The 15,710-nt window shown below is 40.6% G+C and overlaps 1 protein-coding gene across 1 annotated transcript in view; it reads right to left on the reverse strand.

The window, feature by feature from the left end:
- BRWD1 (bromodomain and WD repeat domain containing 1) overlaps positions 1-15,710 on the reverse strand; it is a gene marked incomplete in the record, with an annotated part of 4,378,631 nt that overhangs the window by 676,157 nt on the left and 3,686,764 nt on the right.

Below are 15,710 nucleotides of genomic sequence, written 5' to 3' on the forward strand. Positions count from 1 at the left end.
GGCATGAGATTCCTAAGAACAGGCTTAAATGGAGTAAGTATTGTCTTGCCATAATGTGTTTTACAACCTAAATGTACTGATAAGCCAGTCATCTAGTTACAGAAATATTTTTATTCCCAGTAGAAACACTTGGGCAGTGACTGGAGGCATGCACTCAATGAATACCAGGAGGCTCTGATGAGACCAAAAGGCAGTGCTTTGAATTGGTAATAACTTGCCCTACCTGAAAAATAATTGGTATTTCCTGGATGGCTTGACTATTTTGATGTGCAGATATGCATTCTGTGAAACCACAGGATACATCCAATCTCTTGCCTGCAAACATGGTGGGATGAATTGTACAATGAACAAATGAAATGATCCCCTCACGTATCAAATTTAAATGGCTGAGGTCTAGAATTGGGTGGAGATCCTGTCTCTTTTGGGGTACCAAGAAAAACCTTCAGTAATATCTGGATTCTCTCTGGCATGGTGGAATATCTTGAATAGCTCATTCTCTGAAAAGGTTCTCTGCTTCTTTTTGAGCCTCCCTCCTTTGATGGGATGGGAGTCAGTGAATGGGAGGGCAATCATTTGGGCTGACTTAAAAATTGTATTGAGTAGCCCCTGGATAGGATTTTCCCAATCAAACTTCTTCCATTATTATCAACCATGCAAGGGAGTGCAAGAAAAGATGATCTCAGACTTCCTCCAGAGTAAGACAACTAGGCAGTCATTCAGGACTTGCACTAAGCCTAGAGGATGGGCCATGGCTTGCATGTTAATGCTGTCCACCTATACCTCTCTGATGGTGGCTACTACAGAAATTTCCTCAGTCAAGGGAACCTCAATTGAACTGCTGCTGGGATTTATGAAACCAGAGATATTTGGATCCCTTCTAGTTTCTTAAGAACAGAGTACTTAATCCTCAACAGACATGGGCACATTGCTCTGCTGCTCTCTATGTAGCATTGTATCCCTCCCTGACTTTCTGCCCAAACGAAAAATTCCTATCAAAAGGGGGCACTGATGAAGGCCACCTTAAAGTGATCTACAAATTTTGTCTGGTGAAGTCAGGCTTGGCATCATATTCAGCACTGCCAAGTCTCAAACCCAGAGCTCTGATAACCATAGTCAGAGCAATGTACCACTACACCATTTGAGAGGTAAATAATAAGGCCTGCCAAGTCTTGAACCTAGGGCCCTGTAAACTACAATCAAAGCAATCTACCATTACACCATCTTAGCCCTTTGTGAGGTCTACATAGGCTAATCCAGCTGCTCAGTCTGTTGCTGTATTATGCAATAGATGCATGAATAGCAAACTGATAAGAGTTTATGGTAGCCCACCAAAGTTTCCAACTGTTTCAAAGCTCACGAGGGGGCAGTTGCTTCAGAGTTTCCATGATTTTATCTGTCAGGTCTCTGACACCTTATCATGTGCATCACGTAGTTCACCACTCTGAATGAAAATACAGGATGCATAGAAATGCTGCTTCTGCCTATTCATCATCCAGAGATCCATAATGGGAGAATGGATGGTTTAAGCATTCTTGTGAGCATCTTCTGGGTCTTCCATTTTGGTGGCTACTGTCACTAGAATGGCATCCACAAGAGGTTCCTTACTCCAATGAAGCCTATTCTTGAGGATCTGCTGTACTAACTCAGGTTTGCAGGGAATTGGTTTGGTAACATCTGGCTCTCTCTAAACTTTAGAGTAGATCATGTTTATGAAGTTTATCTGGCGGAGGCAAGGATCTGTATGCTTTCCACAGGATCTCTTCTTCAAGACAGGTGGAGCCAATGGGCAAGGTCTCCTCAGCCACATCAATTCTAATAACTCAGTGAATGTGGTGTCTTCAGAAGGGGACTGTTGGGCAGATTCATGTCTGAGGAAGGGAACTCCAAAGGGGAGTCCTAATGCTTCTTCTTGCACATCCTTTTCTTAGTTCTTAGGAGGGCTCACTGGGAAACCCAAGTTGAGGGTGTTTTGAGTACATAAAAGGTCTTCTGTCCACAGGGGGCAAGACTGACAAGTAGCTAAAAAGTTCTGCTTCAGTGGTGCAAAAAGAAAGAACCAGCAGACTAAGTGTCTGTTTGTTCCAAATGACCTGATCTGGTTCTCTTGACAACTGTAAATCCATCAAAGTACCTGGGGCCAAAGCCATCTGTGCTGTTATTGACATTGAAGCCAAGGAAGGAACGGCACTGGCAATACCTGCTGGCCTCAACAACTCCAATGCCAGTGCCACTAGGGTGAGCTTTGCCACAGAGGGGGCTGAATGCCAAGAATGACAACAGCCCCAACATCAACTCTCTTGGGCCCAAGTAAGAGGAAGGCACCAACATAGCTCCAGCCGACCCCTTCATCAATGCTGATGGCACTGGCACTGAGGGAAAGGAATCCTAGCGAGTTGAGATCAGCACATGATCTCATCAATTTTGGAACTCCCAGTATCAAAACTGGGCTTAGGTTAGGAACAGAGACAACGTAGGGTGAACTTCGTCTGCCACCTTTGACACTGACAGAGCCCTAGACAACACTAAATTGAACCTGCACCTTCGTAAAAGCAGACATCATCTTGTCCCAGTCCAACTGCATGGAGCTCCAGAGGGACCTAGAGTAGAGAAAAGATGCAGCTGACATGGGACAGGAAGACAAAAAATGAGAACTTCTGCTCTGTGGAAAAGCTACCTAACCACCTCCTCGCAGCAGAACAGAGTCAGTCAACTCCAAGAAATATTAATGAGGAGGCAAAGAAGGGAGTGACAGAGTAGCAAGAACAAGAGGCTCCCACAAGGAGAAGCTGAAGCAGTTACCCAGGGAACTTTGGCTGGAGATGACAACTCTAAGATAAAGGCTCATTTTTTTCTAATCTTTGTTTCCTCTTTTCAGGTATTTCTGGTCTGCCTGCATCTCTGACTTTCTCCTTTCCTTTGGGAAACCTCATTTCAACAAGCCCTTCAAAACTCAATTGTTTCTCCTGCCCAAAAGAGTTCTTGTACTAATCTTTGTACATATGGTACACTCAAAATCAAGATGTCCTTCCCCAAAACATGCTACGCAAAAGATTCAACCCCAAAACACATAAAAGAAAATATTCTACCCCAAGATCCACACACGTTAGGTCCACATAGCTTGCATTTTTTAAGCCAGAGGCCTTATCTCTCAGTTTCAAAACACTAAGCAATTGTACCTTATATGAGAAAATAACTCTAAAAAGAGAAAAAGTCTAACTGCCAAAAGAAGAAGCAATATTCTAGAATTTTTTTGTGTTTAGCTGTTTTCAATGACAGGGGATGGGAAGGGTATGAGGCAAAATGGTCAGGGAAAAATATGGGGCAGAAAAAGGTGGTTAGAAAAGGAAGTTAGGCAACAGAAGATGGACTCATGACGCACTACAATTGTCAGCAAGAAGAAACACCAAAAGACTCAAGAAATCACAAAGAATTTGTTGAAATGATAATCGGAGCAACAAGATATTGTGAGTTATTTCACAACAGGTTATTACTGGATAAAGTAAGGAGCTAGAGCCAGTGAGAGTTTTTCTTGTTGCCGTGGAATCTGCACATCTGTAACCAGTCTAAAGGGTTTCCAGTGTCTGGAGAGAGCCAACTTAAAAGATTTCCTGTCACACGCCAAAGATATGCCATTAGGTGAACCAGCAATCTTTTAAAACTGGGCACACGTATGCATGCAGTGAGTGTACTTCTACACTACAATGGAGTAGTGTCATGCCCAGGATTGTTTTACCACCTTGTACCACTGCTTGCTGGAGCAGGGTCTGGAATTCCCCCACAACCCTAAACATGACAGTGTGGGTGGCCTTACTGGAATGCATGGGTAAGCATCTTCCATCTTTAGTGTCATTAAACCGGGATCTCTCTTCTGTTTCAGACAACGATGTTTTTAATGCTACCTTCTGAATTTTACTGTTTGTGTCTGGGATGCCTGTGTATCTTGATATGATGATACACATCCTGAAGATGTAAAGAATATATCCAACTATCCTTTTTTAAAAGAGGCAGAATGGACTGAATCATGACCATCCAGAACTTCAAATGTTTTACAAACTGATTTAGGTTGTTGAAATCCAAAATTGGTCTGAGGTCCCTGGTCTTTTTTGTCACCAAAAAGAATCTCAAATAAGTTCCAAACCCTTGCTGGCCTGGTGGGACAGGCTGGATGACCCTCTTCTCTAGCAGCTTTTCTATTTCTGTAGCTGCAGCTTTCGTCTGACTGGGTGGAATGTTGGAAATTTTTCTGTTGCATTTTTGAGGAAAAGGGAAAATGGCATACAATAGCCTCTGGATATGATATTCTACACCCAGGAATCTTTGGTAATGGTGGTCCAGGCTTGTGGGTATAGAGATAGTCATACAGCGACTGCTTAAAGAGAGCAGCAGTCAGGCAATCCTTCATGGATGCTGAAAAGGGTTTATGAGAGTAGGAACCTCTGGAGCACTGATGTTGCAGGCCACCTCTGCCATGAGGGTGGCATCTTCCACTGGAGTACCCCTCTTTGCCACAAGGGGATCCTTCTCCATATGAGTCTTGGGAAGAACCCTGTGATTTCCTATACTACAATTTTTTAAACGCTATCTGGTTTGGGGAGAAGGTCCTTTGGGGAGTAGAAAAATGGATTCCTATAGCAGAAAGGGTCTTCCCCTCCTGCTTGCTCCTGGAGAGAGAGTCTTTCACTTTAGGATCAAATAAAGTTGACCCATAAAAAGGGGAGCTGAAGGATGGAGGGGTAGAAATCAATCTCCTTTCTGTTTCAGAATTTCAAGACCCATCAAAATGAAACATCTTCAATAGATGATCCGGGGGAACCCTACTCCTTCACAGAAGTCAGTGTCTTTCAGTTAGAGGCTCTTATGGGCAGTCTATGTGCTTCTTCTTGCACATCTACTTCCAAGGGGGCTCTTTGGTGGGAGGTTTCAGAGAGGACTCAGAAGTACCAGCAGTGTCCTGAATGAGGTCAGTCTTGAGGCTTGATATGGATGGCTGTCCCGATGGGGGTAGATGAAGAAAAGTTTCTTGGTCTAGGCGAAAAGTGATGAAATGGAGTATGCTTGTCACAAAGATCAACTCGCTCAAGCTGACGGTGACCACATCTTATTGCTGAAGCAGCAAATGAGAGCTGAGGTAACTCACAGTAGTCAAAGGCTTATGGGTAAGGGGAGGAGCTCAAGATACTGATCCTAAAGTCTGCAGAGTGGCTGAGGACACATCTGAAGTTCAAATTTGAAACCATCAGTTGAGGAACGGATGAAAAAGACATCATCATCAGATTTTTAGTTTTTTCCTCCATGTGCACCATTTTCTAAAACTATTTTAGAGAGTTAATCTTGACAAGCTTTATGTTCAGCCAGCCTTGCCTTTGTTTCAGCATTTTTTTCCCTCTAAATTGCTGAAGCCATCACCTAAACTTAAGCTGAAAGATTAAGTTTTTGCTGAACAATGTAAACTTACCACTATCGCAAGTTGACTACAATGTGATAAGTTTTAGTCTAGGCCTTTCTTCTAATTATTCCACCTGATGTTGAGCTTATCTCTTTTAGAAATTTGCTAAATGTGACGGCTAAATCTGTAATGCTATTATTCAGTGAGCCTCTGTCAGGAGTGAGCAACAGATCTTGATCAGTTTGTTGTGGTCTATAACGGGACTGTTATTACTGCTCTTGAGCATTCTGCTTCGCACAGTACACATCCTGCCCCATTTGGTTATTATAAGCCAGGATCTGATGCACAGCTCCACTGTCTTCATCAGGAAAGCCGAAGATCAGAGCGACACTGGAGTTGTTTACAACCACTTGCAAGACTGACTAATGCTGGACAAACATTACAGTATGCATCAGTAAGAGATCTTCAAACAAAAAAGCATTACTTTAGTATCTTGAGGTCCCTTCTGTGCATGGAAGACCTGCAGCCAATCCTGCTTGACCAGTAATAAGCATAGACTCCCAATGAATTTGAGACAGCAGCCAAATTCTACAGACACAGGATTATATTTTTCCAGAATAAAATGGCCCATAGTCCGTAACAGGTCTGCTAAGATCAAACCAATGATACTTTTGGTATGTGCTGCACTGAGTAAGATCTCAGCGACTGCGCTGTGCTTCTGAACCAGAATTCAAGATTATGTCTCACTACTTGAAAACTAGCTCAACTTTTTATCGAGTACTGCTATCTTGACTGACAAAGCACAGTCTTGTTTTTCTCTGGACTGTCAATGACTCAAAGGAACTAGAAGTTTTTCCATCTTTCCATGTAGCTTGTCATTGAAATGAGAACACTAAGAAACAACAATCTGACATTAAAAAAAACAGATATTTTATTTCTCTAATGACCAAAAAGAACTTCTATTTTCCTAACTGCAAAGAGGGAAACATATTTTATTTCTCTAATGACCAAAAAGAACTTCTATTTTCCTAACTGCAAAGAGGGAAACATCACTTCAGAAAGTACAGTTGTGTACACTTACCATAAATGTAGATGTTCGAGTGTACTCACTGTTGCAGTCATTACATTTGGGTTATCTGCTTGCAGGTAGCCCTCAGTCGGCCTGATTGTCAAAGTCTTGGGTCCTGCGTCGGTTGCTGTCTCATCTTTCATGATGTCAGGTAGTCAGGGGTATAAAGCATGCAGCCGACGCCATTACATCAGTTTTTCTTGCCCCCATAATGTGAAGCAATTACATACAAGGTTACACCTCCAACAAAAAGCAAATACACTAGAAAGCTTTAGGCATAGTAAACAAGAATAGAGGTATTGTCAATAGGAGTCATGGGGCTGGAGGGAGGGTAACCAGGACTGCAACAGTGAATACACTCGAATATCTAGATTTATGGTAAGTGTATACAACTGTACTATGTTCTTTGTGTTTCACTGTTGCAGTTATTACATTTGGGTAGATTCCCAAAGCTAAGGAAGGGAGAAGGCAATTAGATAGCATTAGGACCGGCTATATGACCCTGCAAGACTGCAGTGGCAAAAAGTACAGTTTTGTACCCACCATAAATGTAGATGTTCGAGTGTTCACACTGCTGCAGTCATTACACTTGGGTTATCCCGCCGTCAGGCGGTCCCGCAGTCGGCCAGAGTTCCAAAGTCTTGGTCCGGCGTCGGTTGCTGTCGCTTCTTCCCTGACGTCAGTGCGCCAGGGTATATAAGATGCATCCAACGCCATTTTCTTCAGTTTTTCTTGCCCCAGATGTCAGGTGCCCCCAAGTAGGTAGGCAATACATATTGCTAATCAAAAATATACATATAAAATAAAAACAATACCTTCAGTTACAAGCAAATACACCACAAAGGTTGTATAGGACAGAAAGGTATAGATAAGTCCAGCTAGTTCAGAGGGGATGGAGGGAGGGTAACCTGGACTGCAGCAGTGTGAACACTCGAACATCTACATTTATGGTAGGTACAAAACTGTACTATGTTCATCGTGTTACACTGCTGCAGTCCTTACACTTGGGTAGAATTCCACCACAAAAATCCAAAAAAGCGCGATCCAGTAAACAATAAAGGAGATCTTCAGTAATTCACACGATACTGCTGTTGATTCACCCAAAAGTTTTATTAAAATATATCCAGAGAGTAGTAAAACCACTAAACTTAAGACGTAAAAGACATAAAAATCATGGATTGAGCGCTTTCGTCTCCAATCGGAGACTTCATCAGAATGCATGAAATAAGACAAACCACTCCTTTTATACATAAGACACTAAATTAACCAGGATCAGTTGGAATTGGATAACTGCCTATCTTAAAGGGCCAATAAGTTACTAATGCCTTTAAATACATCACAGTGCAGAAAGCATCACAATAAGAAACCAAACAGAGATTACTAAATGAAATACCATAGTACTACATAAAATACATTATGGTAAATGAAATGAAAACTGTGTGTATGTTTATATGCTAAAACAGTGTATAAATATTTTATGTATAAACACAGGATGTGTATGAATAAAAAATAAATAAGTAAATAAATAAATAAGGACATCAAACTGTACCTCAAACACAAATATAAATATAAACTACTGGAGCAAGTAAAATACTTTTGATGCACAATAATTTAAAAATTAATATATGTAAAAAATAATTACTATATCAAGTTGTTTTAATAATAATAAATAGTAATAGATAATAATATGTAAATAATGATATGTGATAATACATAATGAATAAAATCTAACTTAAAAAGTGTTATGTATCAATGTATATAAATATATGTATAAAATATATATACAAGGAATACATCTATGTATATGTAATACTGTACAAATATGTGAATTGATAATAAATGAGAATGTGAAGGTACAAGAAACATCATATATATATATATATATATATATATATATATATATATATATATATATATAAAATAATTGTTTGTCACTATAACTATCCATATTAGCGTTTGTGTTTTTTGGGGTCTGCTGCAAGCATTTTCAATGCTGGGGTGATGGAGATGTGGTCATTTAGACCCTTCCCACAACAAGAATCCAATCTGAGTTGCCACATAATTTCTTTAAACTCTAGTTGCGTTTCCCAATCACCACCCCTGTCAGGACACTTGACCACCTCTATAACCCAGAATTTAAAATCAGCTATTTTACAATTTAACACGTGTCTATACAAAGCGTTGTTTTCATTTTGTTTGTTGATGTCCCTCACGTGTTCGTAAATTCTGGATCTTAAGTGCCTTTCAGTTTTACCCACATAACTCCAACAGACTATACAATATACAAGGTACACCACTCCTTTAGTATAACTACTATAATCCTTAGCTAGTAGGTTCGTTCTGAGACTGGGTAATCTTAACTCTTTTTGTCCAGATATAAATGCACACTGTGCGCACGTACCACACTTAAATGTCCCACATTTTCTACGAGTACTTTGAATATTAACCTTTTTTCTCTCTAGTATATTTTTAATATTCATGTTCCTTCTGTAACTGTATTGTATATCCATTTTAAATACATCAGTTTTAATGGACATATCCCTGAACATCTCCCAAGTCTCATGAATACATTTTCTTAACCAACCTATTCCCTGATGGTATGTAAGGGTAAGGTATGGCATTCCATTGAAATTATTTTTATTTTTGTTGCTATAACTATTGATATTACCATTGACAGTATCATCTTCTGACCTATTCTCATTGCTGCTAGTCATGTTGGTATTTGTATTCTTAGCTAATAGGGGGTGTACTTTCTGTTGTTACATCTCCCTTCTTGTATTTGATTCATCACACCACATATTAATTCAGGGGGGTATCCTCTCTCCTGGAACATTTTGCCAACGTGTTCAATCTCTTCAATAAATTCTTTGTCATCTGAGATCATTCTTGCCATTCTAATCATTTTTCCCTTTAAAATATTCCTTTTAAGTACATATGAATAAATGTAAATAAGCATTGGAAAAATGTTTTTTCCTATAAATATTAGATTTAAAACACTTATTTGAATAATCCTTGTCCATCCTCACATCCAAATAATGTATAAAATCTAATCCAATTTCATGTGTAAATTCTAAAAAGGTGGCAGTTTGGTTGATATATTTCACAAATTCATCAATCTTACTAACTGGCCTATTCCATACGACAAAAATGTCATCCAAAAATCTATAATATTTGGCCAAATACATATAGTAGTCGGATGAAAAAATATATCTAATCTCCCAGTACAACATAATAATATTCACGTATACCGGCACACAAGCAGAGCCCATTGCTACCCCCCTCTTTTTGATGAAAAAATTCCCCCTGAAAATAAAGGTAATTGTATTTTAAAACAAACTCCAACTTGAATTCGTCATTATTTAAAAAATTCATTTCCAATAACATATCTTCAAACCATAACATCCCCAGTTCTTGGGGTATAACCGAAAACAAATCCTTGACATCAATGGTACTGAAAATACTATTGTCACTATATGGGCACCCACCCATCTTCATCAAAAAATCCCATGAATCAATTAAAATGTGACTGTATTTTTCATAAAACTTTTTTAGCTTAAAATCAACATACACTGCCAAAGGTTGAGTTTTAGGTCCTTGAGATGAAACAATGGGTCTCATAGGGGGTCATCTGTAGACTTGTGGACCTTGGGTATGCCAAAAATGCCTGGTATCACCGGTTTGTGAACTTTGAAAAAATTATACAAATCAAGGTCAATCAAACCCTGCATCAGGTTATCATCCAATATTATATCAATCTGTCTATATGATATATATATTTCATTTCTCGAGACTCTATTATATTTGGTCTCATTGTCTAAAATGTCCATCATTTTTGTAGTATAATCCCATTGGTCCATAAGCACGACACCCCCACCTTTGTCCGGTTTCATGACTCTAATTTTATCATTGCCACTGAGCTCCTTTAGCAATTTAAGTTCAACTGCTGTTAAATTACTCCCCGCATGTTTATTAAATTGATAGGATGAATGAATTCTGTCGGTAACACATTTCTCAAAATTCAAGATTTCATTATGTAAAAGGGGATTGAATGTGCTTGTTCTCTTGAGTGTTCTATCTTTGTTTGAACAACTCCTGTCCTTGTATATGTGCATAAAATTCAATTTCCTAGTAAATAATTTGATGTCCAATAAAATATTTTCAATATTCGGGATTTTCTTAGGTACAAAGGTGAAAACTTTGATAAATTAAAATATTCATCGTTAATTTGTAAGTCAGTGTAATTAAAAATATTAAAATTCTTACTAGTTAAAATGATTTTTATTGTTCTGTCTTACTACATCTAAATTTACCTCTGTTTCAATTTCATAAACCATATAATCACTTATTGGTCCTTCATTGGTTGTATGTTGGACCTCCCCCCGTATTGGATATTGCTGTTCCCCATCGCCTGCGCATAGGTGGGTTGTCGAACCCGATTCCGTAACCTCTCCGATCTCCTGGGTTCCTCCAAATCTAAAGGGATATCATTGTCTTTTTGATGGTTGGCACTGTCCCCACACTCTGTGTAGTATTGCTCCCCCTCATGCAGGTCACCCTCAAACCGCCCATGTTGTTGTTGATCCCCTCCAAAATAATCTTGCTTGTGTGTGGTATCTACTGTAGTGTCTACCCTTCCAATTCCTCCTGTTATTTAAGTTGTTTTTGTAATCATTGTTGTATCTATTGTGATTACTGTCCTTATTAAATAAAACACTGTATGCTGAACCCTTTTCATATTCGGTCAAATCTCTTTCCAACTTCAACTGTTTTCTACTAATGTTAGTTTTAGTGGTATGATCAACATCCTGTAACACTCAAACATTTTTATGTTCATTAACTGAAAATAAAAGATCAGAACTAATGTGTTCGTACAAGACATCTATTTTTAAGAACTTCCATCCTTTTACTGTTCCATATAATCATTTCTTTCAAAATCGCCAACCCACAGTTGTTTAAAATGTCACTAATAATTATAAAAAAATCTTTGTTGTCATTGGCGTTGTTGGGAAATTTATTAAGCCTTAACCCCTTGGGTACAATTCTCTCATCCACACACTTCTCAAAATACCGGTTCTCAATACCCAAAGCTTTATATTTGTTTAGTTTAATTTTAAATGTCTTACACAAGTCCTTATAGGTAGTACATCCGCCATTCTTGTTCCTGGCATCTCGGTGATTGATGCTAAACGAAAGGTTAAACCAAGTCTGAAAATCCAAATTTATCTACATTTATGGTAGGTACAAAACTGTACTATGTTCATCATGTTACACTGCTGCAGTCATTACACTTGGGTAGAATCCCAAAGCTAAGGTTGGGTGGCTGGTCTATAAAGAGTTAGGATTGGCTATGAGACCCTGCAGAACTGCAGTGGCAAATCCTGCTCTGAATTTAGAGTAAAGAGGCAGGTGGTAATGCTTGGTAAAGGTGTGCACTGAACTCCAAGTTGCAGCCTCCAAAATTTCCTTGTTAGGTACTCCTCTGAGAAAGGCTGTTGAAGTGGCTGTTGCCCTGGTCGAATGTGGCCTGGTGGAAGGTGGTCTAATGTCATTTGGGACTGATTTTCCATGCTGTGTGTAGCAGTACCGAATACAGTGTCCTACCCATTTGGATATAGTCTGCTTTGAGATAGCCTTGCCCTGTGCTCCTGCAGCATATGCTACAAACAGTTGCTCAGTTTTCCTGAAAGCTTTTGTTTTGTCCAAGTAGAAACGTAGCTGCCTGTGTATGTCCAAAGAATGCAGAAGTTTCTCCCCTTTATTCTGGCGGTTTGCTTAAAAAGATGGCAAATGGATGGTTTGGTTAAGAGCCACACTAGATACCACCTTTGGCATAAAGGTAGGGTTTGTCCTTAAAGATACCCTGTCCTGATGAAAAATTATAAAAGGTTCCACTGCCATTAATGCCTGTAGCTCTGAGACTCTTCATGCTGAAGTTACTGCCAGGAGCAGAGCTGTTTTCCATGATAACAATTTTAGATTTAGCTTTATCCTCCATTTTCTTTAACACCTCTTCTGCCTTAACACCAAACAAGGTATCATGCTGTAAATGAGCATCCGATAATTTTGCCTTAACATGATCAGGTAAACTCTGTTCTTTTAACCAAGCATGTCTTCGAATCACAGAACCTGTAACTGCGGCTCTACAAGAGGCCTCTAAAGAATCCAAACCATATTGCAGAGTATGTTTTCCCACCTCTTCAACTGCATGCAATAAATCCTGCATTTCTTTGCAATCAGGAGCTTCTGAGCTTGCAAGCATTTTCTGTTTTAACTGAGCCATTACATATTTTTGGTACTTAAGCATGTGAATCTGGCAATTTAAAGCTCTTACTGCTAAAGTTGCAGAAGTGTATACTTTCTTCCCCCATCTATCCAAAGCTCTGGAATCTCTGTCAGAGGGTACTGGATTTTTTTGCAATGGAAGCCTTAACCCCTTTTGGACCCTGGGAAATAGTTTCTGGATCAGCAGAAGGGTTTTTGTAAAGAAACTTGTGAGAGTCAGGGACTCTATAATACAATACCTATCTGGCTTGGCTGGAGCAGGGGGCAAAGAATCAGGAGATAAGCTGGATTCAGAGAACACATCATCCACAATATCTAGCACAGGCAGAATAGCCAGGGGCCTGTGCTGAGGCAATAAAAGGAAATCCCTGAGCCTTTTCTTGGATTCTGAATAATCCTGACTTTCCCAATGGAAATGCTCCCTCATGCTATGTAGTTTCTCCAAAAGAATAATCCTCAGGAGGAGAGGTTGAAGGGATAGATTCTTCAGCATCAGAGTCCTCATAGGGGGGTAGAGAGTATCCCTGGTCTGAAGAGGAATCAGAGGAAATGGAAACCTGATCAAAGGAATCATAGTCTGTATCCTGCCTAGGCCTTTTCTCAGGAGGGGGATGGGAACCCGATTAGAGTAATGAGGTCTTCGACCATTTTAAGCATCTGTTTCATAGGCATGGAGGACAATCCAGGAGAATGCTGTACTTGTTTCTTTGTCTTTAATGATATCTTTGTCTTGACTGTTGTTTTAATGGTAAATTGTGAAGGTCTGAAAACACCCTCAGAAGCCGATGCCTGCTCAGCGGCTCCGGACCCATCTGAGGGATTAGTTTCCATAGGCCCAATACCTTGAGTTTCCAGAGGCCTACATGTCTCCACGTGGGAGTCAGAAGCGGCCTGTGGCTCTGAGGTAGCGGGTGTCAGGGGCTGTGATAGCACCTCACTGAGAACCAGCGAACCGGTGACTGGCCTAGAAGAGGTTTCATCGTCGGTTTTGGACCTCGGATGCTTGTCTTTATCCTTGTCTTTGCGTTTTTTCGGAATTGAGGTCGTCGGTTGATCCGACGGCATAATATAATTGAACCTTCGGCCAAAGTAGTGCAAAGCAAAATCAAAACGTCTTTTTATAGTGCGTTTGTTAAATCTAGCACAAAACCGACAACTAGTGACATCGTGATCTGGGCCTAGGCATGTAATACACTAAGAGTGAAGTCCTTATGAGGTATTTGCTTCCCACAAGAAATACAATTATTAACTTTTTCTGACATCGGTCTGAGGCAAGAAAAAAGTTTCCCCAATGGGGTACTTAGCTTTATTGAAGACTTCGGATCTGAAATTCGACTTCAAAAATCTCAGGAGTCGGCCAACCGGCACTTGCGAACTGCTTCTGCTTCGGGCACCATGCAGCAAGAAAGACTGAAGAAAATGACGTTGGATGCATCTTATATACCCCTGGTGCACTGGCGTCAGGGAAGAAGCGACAGCAACCAATGCCAGACCAAGAGTTTGGAACTCTGGCTGACTGTGGGACCGCCTGACGGCAGGATAACCCAAGTGTAATGACTGCAGCAGTGTAACACGATGAACATCCAGCTCTTGATTTTGAAAAAATTGGCAAGTGGTAATGCTTGGTAAAGGTATGTACAGAACTTCAGGTGGCAGCTTCTGGGATGTCCCTGGTAGGGACACCTCTGAGAAATGCTGTAGAGGTAAATGCAGCCCTGGTGGAATGTTGTTTTATACCCTGTGGGGTAGGTTTTCCATGGTGCTTATAGCAGAAATGAATGCAGTGGCCTATCCACTTAGAAATGGTTTGTTTTGAAATGGCCTTCCCCTCTGCCCCTGCAGCAAATGCAACCAGCAGCTATTCAGATTTCCAGAGAGGCTTATTCCTGTCCAAGTAAAATCTAAGTTGTCTGTGCACAACCAAGGAGTGCAGTATTCGTTCTCCTTTGTTCTGTGGATTAGAAAAGAAGGTTGGCAGATGAATGGACTGATTAAGGGCCACACTGGATACCACCTTGGGCATAAAGGAGGGATTGGTCCTGAGGGACACCCTGTCCGCATGAAAGATGATGAAAGGCTCCATTGCCATGAGGGCCTGTAATTCAGACACCCTTCTTGCTGAAGTGATGGCTAGAAGGAAGGCTGTTTTCCAAGACAGGAATTTCAGCTCTGCATTTGCAGCTGTCTCAGAGGGAGGTAGAGTGAGCTTTTCCAATACAAAGCTAAGGTCTCAGGCTGGAGTAGGGGCTCTCCTGGGTGGTCTTAAGTTTTTGGCCCTGTATTATAATGAGTTGAAATGGCCAAGGCATGAATTTTGATGGAAGAAAAGGAAAGGTCCTTGTGAAGCATCTCAGTTAAGGATTGAAAAAATTTCGGTAAATTGGGCACTGTTGTGTCCATCCCCTGAGGTTGGCTCCAGGAACAGAATCATTTCCATTTTTCAGCATAGGATTTTCTAGTACTAGGCCTCCTTGCTTCCAGAATGACATCCATCACTTGCTTACTGAGGGATGGCAACGCAGAGATCATGTAATTAGCCAGGCTGCAAGGTTCAGGGTTTGAAGCTGTGGGTGCAGAATCTGGCCCTCCTGCTGGGACAGCAGGGCAGGGGTCTGAGGCAGGTGCCATGGTTCTAGAGGTGACACACTGCACATGAGGGGGAACCAGTGTTCGTGTGGCCAATCTGGTGCAATAGGTATTGCCCTTGGCTTGTCCTGTTTGATATGTAGTAGCATTTTGGAGAGGAGAGGCAGAGGGGGAAAGACATAAACTGTTTTTTTCCAAGGGAAGGACAGGGCATCCACTTTCCAAGCTTGTCTGTGGTGAGTCCTTGTGCAGAATTTGTCCAACTGGTAGTTCTGAGGGGAGGAAAACAGGTCTATCTCTGGGCTCCCCCATTTGTTTCTCAAAATGTTGAATATCTTTGGTTCCAGTTTCCACTCGTGTGGGTCCATGAGATTTCTGCTTAGGTCA

The sequence above is a fragment of the Protopterus annectens genome, chromosome 5.part0 (genome assembly GCF_019279795.1).
Source record: "Protopterus annectens isolate FY-2018-M chromosome 5.part0, PAN1.0, whole genome shotgun sequence".
In the NCBI taxonomy this organism is placed as follows: domain Eukaryota; kingdom Metazoa; phylum Chordata; order Ceratodontiformes; family Protopteridae; genus Protopterus; species Protopterus annectens.